Raw genomic sequence first — 18464 nt, 5'->3', positions numbered from 1 at the left:
TTACCTACACTGGCACTTATTTAAAAGCCAGGGATCCCTCCTGGAATTTTGGAATTCTGAAGTCTCTAACATCTGGACTCTGTAATCTTAAAAAAAGATGGTCCTAGGCATGCAAAATAGTTTGCAAGTGGAGAGAAAGATAATAAAAGTCTCCAGAAAGATATGTTCCCTCAGAATCTAAGAGAGATAATGATCACTGTCACACTGCAAAAAAAGTTAATTTGAAAAATATAAACAGGAAAAGAATTTGAGATTTTTTTAAAGTGAGAAAAATGTGATGTTCACAACCACAGTTAGAAATGATTTCACCCTAATTTTAAAACATCATTTCTACTGAAATCCAAAAGCACACTTAGCATTTTATCGGTGTGCTTGCACTCCATAGTATTATTTACATATTTAAGGTGAGTAAATGCTTAAACATTGAACTGATTTTTATAATTTGAATAGACAGGTATCCACTATTTTAAGTGATTGCATGCTCAGAGAAGAAAATTTTTAGATATGTAATGTAATATATATATATATAAAAATATAAAATCAAGATCTCTGGCATGGAAGGGTTTGGAAAGGATATTATATAATTTGTTTTTGAAGAAAAAATATTTAATTAACAAAACAAAGTAAATCTAACAACAAATACGCTAACAGCAGTAAAATGCATGATCTTATCAAATGAGCTAAATTTTGTGCCTATCAAAATCTCTCTTCTAAGTCATCCTAAATTCTTTGGAATAACCTCTCATTTAGCCTGCTGATCAAAATTTATTAGATATGTTAGATAGGACTGAAACTGTAATAAAGAGAGTTTTGAAATAATGTTACATGTGGTAAAAAAGTGTTAAAACACTGATGGGCTAAAGTTTATCTATTGTCCACATTACCCTAAGAAAACGTCACGCATGAAGGCTGACAGCCATGTCTCTCTCTATTTAAGTAATTTTAATTGAGACCAATGGTCAAAGATGTGACTATATCGAGAACCTGTTGGGTCATGTGCCTTACAGGTGCAGAGAGGAATTCCCTACATATGAGGAAACAGCCCCCAGCTATCTATAGACATACCATTTCCAACAGTGCTCTCCCTGAAGGTTAGATCAGGATATGCTGGAAATTCTCTGGAAGAGTAATCTACACTTTGGTAACACATATCCCAAATACCATTCTCAAGGGAGACATTGATATGTGTTACTACAGAACAGGCTTGGCATCCATCTGTCATACACTGTGGTGTAAAAAATAAAAAGGCAGGACCCAAAACTATAGCATACCACCCATGCAGACACACAATCCTCCTTGGAAAAACACAGTTCAGAAACAGAAAAGAATCCAAGCCCATTTGTATTTTCAAAAAAGTACTATGGTAACATGTTGAAGGTGGAAGAGGTAAAGGGCTTTTAATGGTAGGGCTGAGCAATGTTGGTACCTGTCAAAGGCAATAAGGGCAAGGGTAATCAACAGTCCATCCACAATGCTCAAAATATATCATCTCAATTACAACAGTATTCAGATAAATTGCTCTCAGTGACATCCCCCCCAAGCTCTCCAACCTTAGCCCATTACTGTAAGCATAAAATAAAAGCAGATTCACTTTTCAAGTGGAACAGTTTTAGCATCACATTAAAATTGAGTCCATGTACTAAATCAGTTCGAGACATAAATGCATTTTTCCCTTAACGTCATAGATAGATTGCAGTTTCAAAGAGAAAAAAAGTTTTGAAAACATGAAAAACATTAATTACCCATCCTTCACCTTACTGTTGAACATGATCTGGTTCAGACCACAAAGGTTTTTAATCAGAAACTTGAAATGCATCTTTGCCTAATACCATACAAATTCCCTTGGAACGTGAAGTCACTCTAATCAGGAGAAAGCTTAGCATAGATTGATTTCCTGATAGTGCACTTAATAGCTGAATATTTATCTATTCCTCCTTCATGACTGTTTGCCAAAGAATGGGAAAAACCAGCACATAGTCAAGTGTAATATTGTGTGTAAGCTTTAGTTAATTTTTTTCCTCAAAATTCCACCCAGCACACCTTAAGCTATTTGCAGGACTGTGTGCCAGAGAGGGAGGAGGACCATTCTTCCCAACCCTGTTTCTTCTCCATAATCTGCTTAGAGCTTGGCCCTTCAGGTCCAGGTGTTAGGGGCAAGTCTATTCTGTTTCCTTCTCTATCAGGAGTGCTAAGAGTGCTGAAGGGTGGAAGCTTGGCTTTGCAATGAGAACACACTTGCTCTAATTATATTTTTATAGAAATCAGAAACTAGTTGTGCTGAAATTGCAGAGATTATAAACACTGTGTTCTCTATTGTGCCATCAGCTTTTAAGCAGATGGTTCAGTTTATTCAGCAGATGTCTGGGTAGCATGATCTATTCCAGTGTTTGGCTACAAATAAACTGACTAGGTTGACCAACCCTAAAGGAATTCATGAAAACTTCTCACGTTCAGAATAGTTCTCAACAGGAATATTTATATATTACTAGTTTTCCCATGTAGATATATATATATATTACTGCCTCAGTTAATTATCTCATAGCCTCTTTGACATATATTAACTTTTCTCTCCCAGAAAAAAGTGTCATCATCTCCTAAAGTCTCAGCTGCAAAATGTAGGAGCGAAAATAATGCTATGAATTTTTTTATGATCATATCCTATTTGGTGTAAAGTTCAAAGGTCTGTAAATATTCAAAGATACGTAGGATTCAGTGGAATGTATTTCCTGATTATATTCAGATCTGACAAAAAAAAATGTTTGTGACATGAGCTAGAAACAATTTTAGCTTCACTTAGAAATGTGTTGTATTAATTCCCTGCTCATAAGGATATATAAGAACAGAGGACAAGAACTTTCCAAGACTGTATACTTATTAATTTTACTTTTATATTAAAAAAAGTTCTCTGTAGGACTCCAAACAGACAAATATTTTTTTATGAGTGGGCTAAGAGCTACAAAAAAATAGACATGCTAGTAACCAGGAGCTAAGTGTAGAAACAGAAGGGGAAACAATTTCAGAACCAAGTCAGTGGAGCTCTACTGACTGCAAATTTTCCACCAAATAAAGATCTGGCCAGTCATCTGAAAATTTCTCACAGTGGCAGAAGTAGCATCTCAAGAAAGAACTATTTATTTCAACAAGGTTAGGATAAATGATGGTTACATTTTTAACATAATAATAACAACAGTAATTAAAAAACCTTTCCTAGATGTTTTAGGACTTCTTTTATTTGAAGGATCTAAAGCTTGGGAATATATTGTTACTTGATTATTTTGTGCACACATTTGATTTTTCCAACTTCCTTTCATTGTTGTACTTTAGAGTTTTATGTGTACACAAAAAATTCATTTCAGCCTCTTTTGTAAGAATTATAGCTTGTAAATGGCTTAGTTCTAGACCACTTATAACTCATGGCATTGGATCCAGTTAGAATATAAATGCAGATATTTAAGTGAATCTCTATTTTAAAATGTTTAAAATTAAGCATATTTTAAAGTCTGTCAATGAACTGATGCTTATACCTGTCAAAGATTTTGCTTGCAGAGGAATCAGAGTTTGGAGAATAGAAAATGGGAATCACTACAATAATAAAAACATTACTTGCAATACAATTTTGTATGTTATTGCATTTGTGGATCACTCATCCCCAGAGAAACTTGAAAACAGAATTGAGCTAATAGATATAATGGCCACACCTGCAGATGTGGTACAGGTTTACAAGCATCCCATACAAAGCCTATAAATTTCCCTCCTGAAAATTAATACCAGCTATAATACAGTATATGTGCAAAACTCTCTTCAGGCTGAATAGCACCCAAAATTCCAGATGTTTTGCTTTAATGAAACATTACAAAACCCCCTACATCTAAACAGGCAAAAAAGACCAGCACATCCTTGGCATGTAGATACTGCTGTAAATGACAAACAGAATAAAACCATCTTCATTAACACTTTATACTCTTCTCCTTTTAACTTTGCAGCAGAATCATCCATACTTATTCTTGATAGACTAGAAAAACTGCAAGATATCTTTCAATGTGTCAAGCTTTTTTCCTTACTAAGTTGATTCTAAGTCCGGATACACATGTCCAAAAGATACTGTCCACCCCCATTCTCTTCTTCATCCCTCTGGAATAACAATTTTTAAACAAAACTTCAGTTCACTATTTCCATTTTAACCATTTGATTATAGCTCAGAGATGACACAAAGGTCTGTTTTTACTTCATAATTATGCCAGGAATCAGCAGAACTCCCCTGTTTCAGAGAGGGGCACCAGGTATCAATGCCTGGTCAAGGAGAAGTGAAGTGTCATAGGAAGCATTCTGTTGACTGGCTCTGCCCATACTAATATTGGGGAATGGCTTATTGAAGTGAAAGTAGAGAAAGAGAAGGTGGCATTAGAAAACAATTCCTACCTACCAGGCATCTTTGACTTGCATACCAGTCCTTCCTTGCTACTCTTAATCTCAGTCTGTTCAATGAAGACATTACAGCTGAACTCAAAGCTTTGAAGCAAAGGTTGTGCCTTAGCTTATTTCAGGACCATGTTAATGCAGCAGTTTGCTGCTGGGTTCAAATTGTATATATATTGCAAGACTTTGTGCTGTGACTCCATACAGACTTGGGGTTCTGCACAGCATTGCATTGCACCACGAACACATACTAAAGCAATTTTACAGGCAAGACAACTAGGTGCCTATAGATTAACAGGCACTTAAGCAATGAGGAACAGTTTATATGTAAATTGCTCTTGGTCTGAGACTCCTAAATTGCAGCTCAGGTGGAACTGAAGTATGTGACTCCCTTTTTGGATCCACCTCTGTGTCTTATGCTTTTCACATTTGCCTGAAATGCATAACAAACCCACAAATTAGTGCCATAAAAAGGACAAGAGCAAACTATTTTGCAGTAGTGAAATACCACAACAGTGAGGTTGAAAGTGAATCAAGTGTCAAAAAAAAAAAAAAAAGGACAAAACAAGTGGGAAGCATAAAGCTGGGAGTGGAATAACTTGCTGTGTGAAGCTACTGCAAAGCAAAACAACATGAGTGAACTATAGTTTGCCAAAGTAGCTTAAAGCAGCCCTAAAAAGCAAGTCTGTCAGTGAGACAGCATTTCCTTACAACTCTGATCCTCAAGTTTAGAGCTCTCAGGCTGTCACCAAAAGGAAAACAAGTTGTTACAACATAAATAGAGACACTTTTAACACAAGCTACACAACAGCCTTGCTTTTCAGTTACAAGGTGTTTCATTCTGCTGCACAAGAGACTCACTTTTAACTACCAGACAAGTACTTTTAAAGAGCTTACTAATTTAAATTGTGATCAGCCCTTTAGCCATGAGCTACTGTCTCAGTTCTCCATCATTGCTTCCTTGCTTTAAATTAACTCCCTAATTGCCACTGTACTCAAGTCAAAGCATCTCTGAGTGTACAAATACTCTGTTTGAAAATGCCTCAATTTATCGTTGCAAGAAGAGGAAGATCCCAGGTATGGGAAATACATACCATAAGTAACATTCCTATACAGCTTTTAAATTTCAGAGCAGAATGCTGTGAGTCTTCCTGCCTGTCATGGCACAGACTATACCCGGACACAACATACCTAGTCTTCCTTGAGAACTACTCAGAGGATGCAACTATTATTAAGGCCTGAACCTGAGCTGAGGTAGACCCAGTAGTTAAATAAAATAAAACAAAAAATAAACATGTCTAATGATCTTCAAATGCACATTTTGAACACTTGCTATTTGAAGACTTTTCTGTTCCACCTGATCTCTCAATCAAGCTATGAAGTTCAGCTTTCCAGCCATTCCCACTTTACCAGTATCATACCACAGGCAGCCCTGTGGGAGTTCTTACTTTCACTGGGATAACATGAGGGCTCTCTGGGTTCTCCTCAAGGTCACTGAGGTTTCTAAAAGGATAAACAGGAATCTAGAGGGATTTACCAGCAGCCTGACAGTCGCTGATTTTGGTGCAAGTCAGACTGCTAGACAGTTCTGAAAATCCCCTTTCAAGCCTGTTTCCAGCTGCAGGCACCTAAATCTCTTTAAAATAGAATTGCATAAGAGTGCACAGTAAGGTCATTTAAGGAGATCAAATAAGCTTTAAGTGGCATATGGTTATAAAACCAAAAAAAGCAGCTGTTAAATGATAACAGCTTTTGGACATGAACTACAATAGCTAGGATGCTTTTTATCTGGCCATTTAGATAAGATAGAGATGAATTAAACGGTAATTAAAACCATGAAAAAGTTCTCTTCTAAGTAGAAATCTGTGACCAGAATTTAAAAAGTCACAACAATGAGCTTTTTCTGTAATCTCCAAAAGAGTTAATTGTACACTATTTTTCTTTTAGTTAGGTGTTACTAAGGAAATTGTTTGGTCTGAACTTTAAAGTAAGCATCAAATCACAAATTAAGTTGGACAACCTCTGTGCTGATGAGGTTGTAATTTATGTTCAGGGAAAACAGTTCTGGTTATCCAATATTTCTTGTGGTCAACAGAGAACCTTTGGGTTCTACAAATAAGGTTCAGTGAAGTTTGGACAAAACACTGTGTTCTAGAGTACTCCCCGCCACCTCCAGGAGCTAGCCCTCAGCTCTTCTTCTTTAACTAATGACTCCTACTAGTGTTCAAGAAGCCCTTTCCCTACCTTCCCTACCCCAGTAACCCTTTCTCTCCATGTGCTCTGTGCTGCTGGATAAGCAGGGTGAGGGAGTAGCTAGACCAGAGCTGGCTCTCATGCAGAGGAGTGAAATGGAAGGGCATTTCACTGAGCAGGACAGCCCTGAAGCTGCAAGGGACAAAGGAGGCATGACTGAGGGCACAGAGATACTCTCCTGCCCAGCAACAACTGCTACACACATACCTGGGCTTCTCAGGGAGGAATGGGAGCAGATCAGCTGTCTGACCTGAGTACTACTTGAACCCTATTTTCAAAGTAAAGACAAGGTTGACATCTGATGTTCTAGGCAAGGGACTACTTTTTCTATTCTTAAAACTATCACTGAGACAAAGAGGCACATGAGGAAAATGGTACAGGCAAAAACCCTCAAACTAATGAAAGTGAAATACACTATTTTAACAATTAATTACGACATAGTCAGCAACAACAAATCACACTACTAAGTTATTGTAAGAAATAATTGTGTGTGTAATTGTATTCTTATCACCTTCCTCTTTACTGAAGTTGTTACATGAGATAGGGAGAATTGTAACTGCTACTGAGACACACAGCAGGTAAGTGACTTACCTGAGATGACAAAGGACTGGTGCAGCTAAGCCAGAAGTGTAACCCATGGCATCCCTACCATCTCAACACAAGGCATCTGTTCTATGCCTTCCATCATGTTGCTTTTACATTGGCCTCTGCTGACTTTGTACCAGGACCTGAGCAAAACAAAAGAAGTCAAGTAAAACTCACCAACAAAAGTGGTCAGTCATTCTTTGTTCACAGAGTTTATAAATAAATTTCCTATTTTTTAACCCTCCCTCAGTTGAGTTCTGCCTTCTACCAAAGGCAGAAACTCAGATTCAAGGAACCCTTCTGTGTCAATTGGATTAATTTTAGTCAGAATTGCAACGCACATGTAATGAAGAGTCTCCTAAAATGAAGTTGCAGCCACTTTTAAATGCCAACAATGCTACAAATTCAGATGAGATGAAGAGCACTAACAACAACAAAAAATTCTTGCATTTCAGTTTTACTAAACATCAAGGAATGCTCCATGGGTTTTTGTAAGGACATCTGTAAAGTGCATTCAATAAAATATATAATTATGGGGTTAATTATTTTTTAATGAATGGTTTTCCTATTTTTTATGAAGGGCTTATATCTTGCCTACTATCACGACTGACTGGATTTGCATGGGATGTAACTATTTTAGAATGTCTTTTTTTCCTAACACCATCATTTTCCCATTTTAAAAGTTTAGGGTTTTGCCTTCACAGACATAATTTAGCAATTTTAAACTTCTCAGATTTGCCCTAATAAACACTACAGTTTTGAAGTTTTAAACTTCCAGGTAAATGAAAATCAGTTCCAGTTTGGAAATACAATTTAAGAAAGTGCCTTTTAAGGTCCCAGATTTATATAAGAACTCTTTACAAGAGCTTTCACCTAATCCAGAAGTACACTAATTCCATCCACTACCTTCATTTATGTGTCAGAAGATGCTTTCAGCCTCTTCCACTGTCCTTTTGGCTACATTTATGTACACCTAATCTTTCCTTGTGTTTACATAAAATTCCTAATTATATTGTCATGAAGTTTAAATTCTCTTCTTCATCATCAAGTAAAGTCTCACATTTTGATAATGCACCAAAATTGGAGGAGAAACCCCCAAAAGTTCAGAAAAACACCCTTTTTGGTCTTGCCAGGCAGAGGTAATGAACCCTGGCTACTGCTCCTCTGCTCTGCCCACGCTGCTGTTTGCACGGTTACATTGCAAGGTTGAAATTATCTTTATTTAAGGTTAGACACCCTTAATTTTTGTAGAGGGATGGGTTTTTTTGCTCTAGTTGTTTTTCTAAAACCAGAAACCCTGTAGCTGACTGGTTTGCAGTTTATTCTCAAAAGCTGTTGTAGCAGTGCAATTGAGAAGGCAACAAACTGCTGTGCTGAAATGAATGTCTGGGGGCAGAGAGAGTTGGGAATGTCTAATCTGGCTTCCTTGCCAGAATTGACATGACACAAAAATGTTGTTTGCAGTGAAGGAAAATGCTGAGCCTCTAGGTAAATATTCGTATTAATTTTGGGTAAAAGGATAATTTCTAGTCAGGCTAAGTGTCTACTGAAGTGTGTAATAATTAAAAGAGGACTTAAAGAGAAGGAAAAGTGGGACTTTTTCTGCCCATGAAATACTGCTTTCACCAGTCATCAGCTTGATTTGAAACAATAAACTTCAAGGATCTCATCAGTAATGACTCAAGTTTATAGAGAAGCTGCAAATTTCAGTTCTTTGTGGGACTTAAAAAACCGGTGCATTTTTCAGAAGTTTAGATCTACAGAAGCTTTAATTTGCAGATAAATATTTAAGACTTAATTTCAACAATGAAAAAAATGTGGGTTTAAAACCTGCCTTAGAATAAACCTCAAGGTTTTTTGAGATTTTTTCAGCTACCCCTTAGGCATTATGTACATAATACAAAAATTACAGCCCAGGTTGAATAGTAAGAACTAATATTACGAAAGAGTATGCACAGTGTACACCCATGATATGCATCCACATTTTGATAACCTTATTTAGAGAAGTTACAATTTACTCTTCCTACTAAAAACCTGAAATCAAGAACCAGGCAAATAAACACTAAAAGATGCGTTTAGCATTTCTCATCAAACTGAAAACACATGCACCAAAAACTATAGAAATCTGAATAAGAATGTCATCATTTTGATCAGATTAATTTGTAATTTGGATTACAAGATCACCTCTGAGCAGGTATTTCCAAACCCTTTCCACAGAGCCACACCTATCATAGGATCATTACACCTGGAAAAGACCGCCAAGATCATCAAGTCCAGCCTTTCTGAATGTTTGTTTTAGTTGCCAGAGGAATGTTGGTTGAAAATTAAAGTTAATGAAACGTATTGCAGTGCACACAGAAACATGTTGGTGGATTTGCACACTTGCAGAGGTATGAGCTTCAGCTGTTCCATCTACTCCTGGGGTATTTTCCAAGATCTCTTGCCTCTCTAGGTTTCCTGAGTGCACCCTGCAGCCTTTCCTTCGTTTGGAGCACTTTATGGGTCTTTCCTTTTTCTGGTTCCCAAGCATCAAGACTTCTAGCACAGTATTTATCTTAGAGATCCTTACTAATCTTTCAGATTGGGTTTGGAAGCAGACAAGGGCGTTAAAAATTGACAGTGGATCACTGGCAGCCAGATACAGGCAGTTTGGATACATAAACCTCCTTCCTATAGAAAACCAAACTAAAATCTATATAATGCTGGCTTATTGGTGGTTTCAGTCAGGATCTCTTATTGTACATCTATCTGTGCATTCTGATATTGCTTGTGAAAATTTGGCTTCAGTTTCATACTGGTCTTATTCCATCACATTCACTGGAATTAGCTGTGGACTACGTTGTGAGGAAAAGATCTTATTGTACCAAAGAGAATTTGTCTGAATCAGAAAAGGTAAAGGTTTTGTATCGTAATCTAGGTTCATTTTAATATACATCTAAACACCAATTTGCTTTAAATGGATTTAATTCATTATCTATTTCCAGCAAAATCATAAAAGGGAAACAAAAAGGTGGAGATGCCATAACCAAGACTGCTCAGGCTCAGCCCTGAATGAGGAAATACAGAAATCCTGAAAACCAGATAAAGGGAGTCAAGTTAATATTTTCATATGCCTGACAGCCAAGTATTTATGCACCTTCCACCTAAGGTGATGAATCTATAATCTCAAAGTGTAGAACAGTGCAAGCATATTTTATTTCCACAAAACAAAATCTTTGAACTTAGGCTGAACTCTGTTTAGGAGCTTTCTACTGAGAAAAGGAACTCCATTTGCATTGGTTCTCCTAGCAGCACTTCTCTTCAGAGCAATGGACTGTGTGTTCTTGACGGTAGGCCTAGAGATATGACTTTTTCTTACATGGTATTTGCATAAAAAGTATGAGCTGTACATTTCCAAGACCACAGATGATTTATTAATTGTCTTGCCTTCAAAACATAGTTTTTACAGGTAGTAATAATTCCAATAATTCCATATCTGCTGTTTATCAGAATATTTTCTATCAAAATATGACAAGTTTAATTGATTTCCCCTACATATTTATTCTAATATCAGATGCACAATCTAGCAGTTTTCCTATCTGAAAGCAAACCAGCTCTTGACTTACATCAAAGGCAGTGACTGAAATTGAAGCGACAAAAATCACTGGTTTTAACTATAATTACACAAATACCAAAACTTTCATTCTGTATAGGTAATTTTTAATTTGATTCCCCCTTTTACATTTTAATAATTTCTCCAAAAGAAAGGTTGACCCTTTTTGGATATAATTTGGTATTTTCTTCTGCTGCACTGAATGTATACAAATGTATTTAATTTAGTGGCTATATATGAATATTTTACAATTACTTCATTTCTAATGTTTAGCTGTACTATCTCAGAAAATACATAAGGAAATAACTTTTCAAGTTTGGGTAAGAATTTTTTTTTAAAGTTTACATTTATCAATAATATTAGCACAGAAACTGGTATCTGCTTAAGAGAAAGAAAACAAGCAATTTAAAATTTTATTTGTTAAATAAAGTTGTTTTAAATGTCTCATTTATTAGAAACCTGAAGTACTAATAAACCAATTTTCAGTTCAAATACAATTGTAAATGCAATTTAAGTAATGTGAGTATTTTTGTGCACTTAGTTATTAAACATATTACTTTCATTCTTTCAGGACTTTAGGACACAGATTGGAAGAAGCCAGGGAAAATTTGTTTCTTTATCTATTCTCCCAACTGGATTTTAATTTTCAATGAATTAATTATAAACTACCTGAAAAAAAAACAGAACACTAAAATATTCACATGTATGGGGAAGGCAGTGTCTCTTTCAACAGCTGGCTTCATACTTCAACAAACGAATTCCAGAAAAAACCTTTGAAAGGAAATCTTACTTTTACTTTCAAAGGCACAACCTTTTCAACAGTTAATATCAAATATAACTATTATATAGATTATGATAACTTCAAATTCTATGTGTGCATCACACTTCTTTTTTAACTGCTATATATATTTTCAGAAAGTCAATGAATACGAAAATAGATTTCTTTTTTATCTACCTTCCAATGTACAATGTAACATCTGACTGCTGTTCTCCTAAATCTGGGGGGGAAATCCAGAAGTGGTTACATGATGAACTGTGATATTTGTCAAAAATTAAATTCATGAATTGCATGAATTAATATTTTGCATTTACATAGGTTGTCTTTCATCTCAAAGAATCCTGAAACGCTTTGCACACATATCTGAAATGCATCTTTACAAAACTCAAGAATTTCATACACCAGCTTAAAGAAATCCTCTAAAAATTAGGCACTTACCTAGCATCCCTTATTCACATAACTATTAGCTACTTCTTCAATAATTCTGACAAGCAAAATTCAAAAACTCTCTTCTACTAGTAGCACAGGAAGTTAAAAGCATGTCAAAAATTACTCCAGTCCCTGTTATAATCTAAAAGTCTCTCTGGGGCCACCTGACATACCCTTGTTTGATCTCTCCTTCCCCTTGTAAACCACATAGCTCTCAGTCCCCAAATTAAAAACACAGCTTTATGCATCTCCAGCCTCTGCAATGGTAGCTTATGCATTGATTCCATGCCTTATGGCATTGTCAGCTTTATCTTGCTCCTATTACACAAGGATGTGACAAAATTGTTCAGTGGAAATACACTTCTCTATCCTCATTTGCATGTGGTGACTCCATTGAACTTGTAGACTGAGAAGTTCTGACTGATTTATGGGGATCCTTATCACTTATCTGCTTAATCTCTGCTTCTCTAAGAATTTAGTGCAAGTCAGAGATTCATCGAGCTTATCAGTGAACAAATGGATAATATTATATGTTGTTCTTGTACAGGACTCCATTACACTGTACACATACAGGAGTTGTCACACAGTCCTTTCCTTTGTCCATCAAGTCCAGAAGCTCATCTTCTGCAGTGGCCAAACAGCTCATCACACATCAAACACTTCAGACTAATTACACAGTAAGCAAAATTTCTTTCTGATCCCTGCAGCAGTGGAAATCTGCTTACAGTTGTCTCACTAATTCTAGTGACAGTGTAGTTTTTGATCGGGAAGGTTTTCAACTTACTACCAGCTAAATATAAAATTTAGACTCCACAGTGTCTTGCTTTTCTGTAGTAAAGGAATGGGGAAGGGCAGAAAGACACTTCTTTTGTATCACCAGCCAAGCAATGAGCACATTTGCAGTTCTCATGCATCTCTTGGTGCATGTGATGCTGTAGTTAGTCAGGTATTTCATCTTCCCTACAGTCTGCAAAAAATATGCCTTCAGGGGAAAAAAAAGGAGAAAAGAAGTCCAGGATTTTTTTATTTCTTTCTTAGATTGTTCTGAGATACTTGATGATATGAGTCCCTTACAAAGTAAAGATTCAAGTTTTTGAAAGAATTTTAGCAGAGCTGTGGCAAAATCGACCAAGCAGAACAACCATTCATTAAGCTTTCTGTAGTTCTGCCTAACATTCAGCATAACGCAGCATCTCCCCAAAACCCTCCAGACTCAGGACTAATGGAACAGTTGCAAATATCATTTTTGAGTATCACAATGATGAACCAAATGTTATTTTGCTTTTTAGTATTTGACTTTCCATCTCAGGTCAGTGCTCTAACATCAATCAGACTCAAGAGAGTAACTAGAAGTGACATAATTTGCAAAATATACCCTGCAGCACAATGAAAAATGGTGTAGTTAAATAAAAACAAACAGTCAGCTGGGTAATTGGGAGCTGAACTTATTTATTACAAATTGAATGACTCCACAGATCTACTTAAATGAAGCTTCTGAACATAACTAACAAATAGAAAAGCGTCATTGCTGTTTGTAACGTGCCATGTACTCATTTCTCTATTTAGGGGAAGCTGGGATCATCAAAAGACTAGGAAAGGAGCTTCAAACATTGTTTCCCACCTACACCGATCCAGTGGCTGAGCAGACCCCATCAAAAGGGCAGCAGTATCAGGGCTAGCTTTTTTCTGGCCTTAAAGGACTGTTTCAGCAGCTGAAGCTTATTCAGGTGTCAGGAAAAATCTGGTCTGTCCCACCTCTATGCATGACAGAGTAGAGAAGTAGTGCTGGGAGGGACCGTTCTGGCATTTAATAACTAGAATATGCTCTTATGCTCAGGGCATCATGCACTAGCCTGTTAAACTGACTACAAGGAAATAATTCCACTCATACAGCTCTAAAAACCAGTTGTATATGCCAACTTAATTTTAATTCAGGTAGTTTCTATAATAAAAAACTATTGACATTATCATTTCTTTATTTTATTACACTAAGAAAATGGTTTTCATTTACATCTCTGAAATGAATTTTCACTTCGGAAACTGTAGCCAGTTTCAAACCAGAACACAATTTACAAAAACACACGCACACAGAAAGTTGATGGAGTGTGTTCTGTTTCACAGTGAGATAAAGTCATAATGAAATGAAAAGCAGAAACAGAAAACAAAGCAAAATAACTCTAAAATTTGGTGACATGCTACTTAATACCAGGGCAGAAGTTGCATTGCCAAAGAATTTTTGTCAAATGATAATAATGGAACAAGAAAGGAGCTACCAGTCAAATTAAAGTATTGGCAAAATTATGACAGTTCTGTACCATGGAATATTTTAATATAAAGACTGAGCTACTTACAAAAAGCTATAAACAATGAACTAATGATACAATACTGAGCTAATGTAATGCTGAGGTATTAAGTGACCGTTGAGGAACAGGCTCCTGTGTCATGCTGAAGTTTTGATTTACAAAGATCATTTCTCCTCAGAGCTGTTTGACCTGTCTCTCAACAATGTCTCTTTCTTACCCTGTTATGCTGCAGCTTTCTAATGACTTCTGTTCCAACCTTAGTGTGTTTTTGCATACTTCTTGCATATTTTACCACTATAGCTCCCATCCTCATCTTTCCCTTTTAACAAAGGCATCCCAAAATATCTTGTGTTGGATCTTTCTAGAAAATACTGTAATAGTTGGCTTTGGATGAGCAGATTTTTCCTGTCCATTAAGAGAAATCAGTGAGCTCTTCATATGAGGCATTAGCTGTATTTAAAACTAGGTCCTACTTACATCTGCTTATTTCAGCCAAGACAATTTCATACAACTTGCTGCAAGTGTTTTATACACCTGCTGTTTTTTGCACAAACGATACAGAAGTAAAAATCTGGATAGGTAGGCAGAATCCCTAACCAAAATACAGCTTTCACTTTTTCTCAACACCAGTGTACATGCTAGCTTTGGTATTTCAAATCCCCTTTGAAGTCAGTATAACTAGTTCTGATTTAATATGCAAACTTCATTGAGATCTCGCCTGAAAACCAGTAATATTCTAGTCTCATTCAAAGTGTGTACTCAGGAAAGAATATCTATCATAAAGGAAAGAGGAAGAGTTCTAGATTAGGGTACAAAAAGAGCACTGTGTTTCAGCTGCTAAATGGTTTCTAAATGAAATCTGCTATGGTAATTTCATTGTCACAGTTCAAGGGATTTTCTCTAATTTTTTTCTTGCTACTGTAGCTACAACAGTAGCTCTGAAGACATTTAAGAGCTGAATCTTGGCATGAATAGGCTACAATGAGTAGCACTGTATGTTACCTTTTTTCCTTCTTAATTTGCTAACATAAAAAAGGCAAACTAATCATTCGTCCTTTCCCATTTTTCATCAAATTCAGATATGCTGTATGCAAGTTGCTGAATCTGTGTTTACCAGCTTTACTAAGAGGGTCCTGACCTATTTCACTCAAAAGCAAAAATACCTTTGATATAAGGCCAATACAACATTATATATAACATTTAGATGCCAAAAAATTTACTAGCATGTATGGGTCTGAGCATTTATAGTTACAATTAATTTCCATTAGAAGCTAGCGTGCTCTGGCCCTCTTAAAATCAGATGAAATATCCTTAAAATTATTACTGTTTTCAGAATTAGTGTTATGTTTGACATCAAAAGCATTAGAAGCTAACTGGAAATTCGGGGGTTTTTTTGGTTCTCCCAGAAGAACAATCATCATTTTAAAAAGAAGGATTAATAAATGGTTTCAAATACTTCAGTTTCTGTAAGTCTTTTACAAAGTGACATTCCCATGTCATTTATGTGAAGTATTAAATTGGCAATCATTTGGGATCACCTAGCACTCATCATCTAAACTCCGTATGATTCCCCTATAGGAGAAATGCATGGCACGGGGAGTCTGTGTCTCTCTGGGGGACATAATTGTTACACTGTGTTTTGGTTTCTTAGAACTTCCTGTGGTAGCTCGGCAGAGTGGGGTCCCACGACAGGTATTCTGGGATATGTGGGTAGCAATGAACTATATCTTTCAAGAACAAGCTAGCTTTGCTTCCTGCTGGTACTGGGTTTAGAAAGACACCAGCTTGAAAAAAAAAGTGCATTGTTACACTCAGAATAAACCTTCGCATGCAGCAGAAGATGAGGGAGAGGAAACAGAAAAGCTACCAACTGAAATCCACCAAAAACCACAAAGACTAAACCACAAAGATCAGCAGTTTTATTTGCTGATAAAAAGTGGTGTGAGAATCTCTTAAAATCTTTTTTACTGCTTTCCAGTGTTTCTCAGAGTTACGTGATTGTTCTCAGTGAAGGCATAGTTTAGAGAATCGCAGTCTTTACAGCTGGATGAAAGGTGGCAAGACCATACAAGAACAGCCATGTGAGTCAGAAAATTATTTTGGATTCACTGCTTACTTGGCCTGCATATATTTATCTCTGTATGAACAACATCTGATTTGAATGATGACAAAAGACATGCATTTGAGGCTCACACCAGTATTCATTCCTTGAGGAAATAAACACGGTTTTGGTGTTGGCAGCTGCCTACGTCAAGAAATTCCTAAAACTTGCATAACCCTGTCATACTACTTCTTTTCAAAGGGAAAAAACACCCAACACATTCATAAGTTCACAACACTGTGTCAAAAGCATAGTAAATCGATCATATTCTCCCTGCTCTTTGCTAGCCACACTTAACCAGTCACAGCACAAAAATATTGCCATGGCAACATATAGTGATAGCAACAACAAATAGCAAAGACATAGTGAGAACATCATTTCTGTATGGTCCAGAGACTTTTACTCACTTGGAACATTGCTGAGTGATTCTGAACAACAAATTACTTAAAATTAGCAAATTTGCAAATAGCAGAAGAGGGAAAAAGAACTCACTGATCTTTTCAAAGAATACCCATCTCAGACTCTTTCCATCTTTATGCATTTGCAAACCCATTTCTCTCATTCTTCCCTGCTGTGGACTGCAGAAACTTTCCATATCTGCCACCTGGTATGTAAATCAAGAGTGTTCAGGATGTTGTATATGTTCCAAAAGACTGGAAATGCATTTAGTTCTGAAACTATAACATCTTGGTGAGAAAATCATTCCTGCAGAAAGCAACATTGTAACTCTGATGTTTTTATGAAGAAAACAGATCTGCCTAAGAGCTGATGTACTGGATGGCAGGGCAAATTCTAGTGCAATTTATGCATCTTGTAACTCAGACAACCAACTTCTGACAAGCAAGCTGGAAGCTTGGAAGATTAGTTTCACTGCTGCTATTTAAGGAGAGAAAACTGGATGTTTAATCTTAATGAAGACCTTCAGAAATCAGACGGGTTTTAATGGATATAAAAATAATAGCAAAGCAAAAAAAAAAGAAGAAAAAATCAAATGTCTGCTTCAGAGCTTTATCAGGCCTATCTCCAATCAGGGTATGGATGTACAGAGGTGACACAGGCATTGACGCCATCAGATCGGCATAAGATAACAAACCAGTACATTAGGGTGCCTCAGTACAGATTTCAGCACAGCAAAGCATTGTTTGTGTTAGTAATGTAATACCCTGCACACCTCACAGCACAGATTGCTAAATGACTCCAGGCCCTGCAAGGGTCAATTTGGTGCAGAAGCCTTTACAGGGATATTAATTGCAATGGTGGTTTCTTATGTAAGTCAACAATCTCACTGCTATAGGGCTTAAATGGTGAATAAAAATAAAGTGATAGCCAAAGTATTTCAATAACTAACTGGCTGAAACTACTTCTGTTGCAATTCCCATTACTTTTAACTCTAACACTTTCAAAGTATAAACCATTCTGTTTTAACCAAGGAAGAATGCACTAAAATTCCTCCTATTAGTCCTGGATCTGAACATCAATAAAGAAACACCTGACACCAAAGCCAAATGTATCACTTAAGAATATTTAGAAGTCATGCACTACTCAAAACCAACACAAATCTTTCTCTCACTGATTGGTTTCTCCCTCTCTGGGAAATAGTTATCTCTCAGTGTGTGGAATTATGATGTGTGACTTGGCAGGGCAGTGGAAGCATCGCACAGCTGATAATGAAGGCCCGAAGTGCTGTTTCTATTATTGGTAGCAGGTTATGTCACCAGAATGTTCTCACATGTCAAGAGCAGGTGTCCCCACTGCTGATTATAAATAAAATAATTTGCAGTCAGAATTTGGATATAAAATGAAAGAAGCAGCAAGTGACTAACTATTGAACCTCCAAATGCAGCATGCAGGTTAAGAAAGAAGATGGGTAATTTGAGATAACTTAGCTGTGAAAAGCAAGTGAAAGAGGTTTTAAAAACAGGACATCTAGCAGTAAGCAACAATTTGAAATTAACAGTACATATTAAGGATATGAGCACTTAAATCACTATTCAGAAATTATAAGGA

The sequence above is a fragment of the Neopelma chrysocephalum genome, unplaced genomic scaffold (assembly GCF_003984885.1).
Source record: "Neopelma chrysocephalum unplaced genomic scaffold, ASM398488v2 Primary Assembly neopelma1_143, whole genome shotgun sequence".
Lineage (NCBI taxonomy): Eukaryota > Metazoa > Chordata > Aves > Passeriformes > Pipridae > Neopelma > Neopelma chrysocephalum.
Note: the sequence above shows the minus strand (reverse complement) of the source record.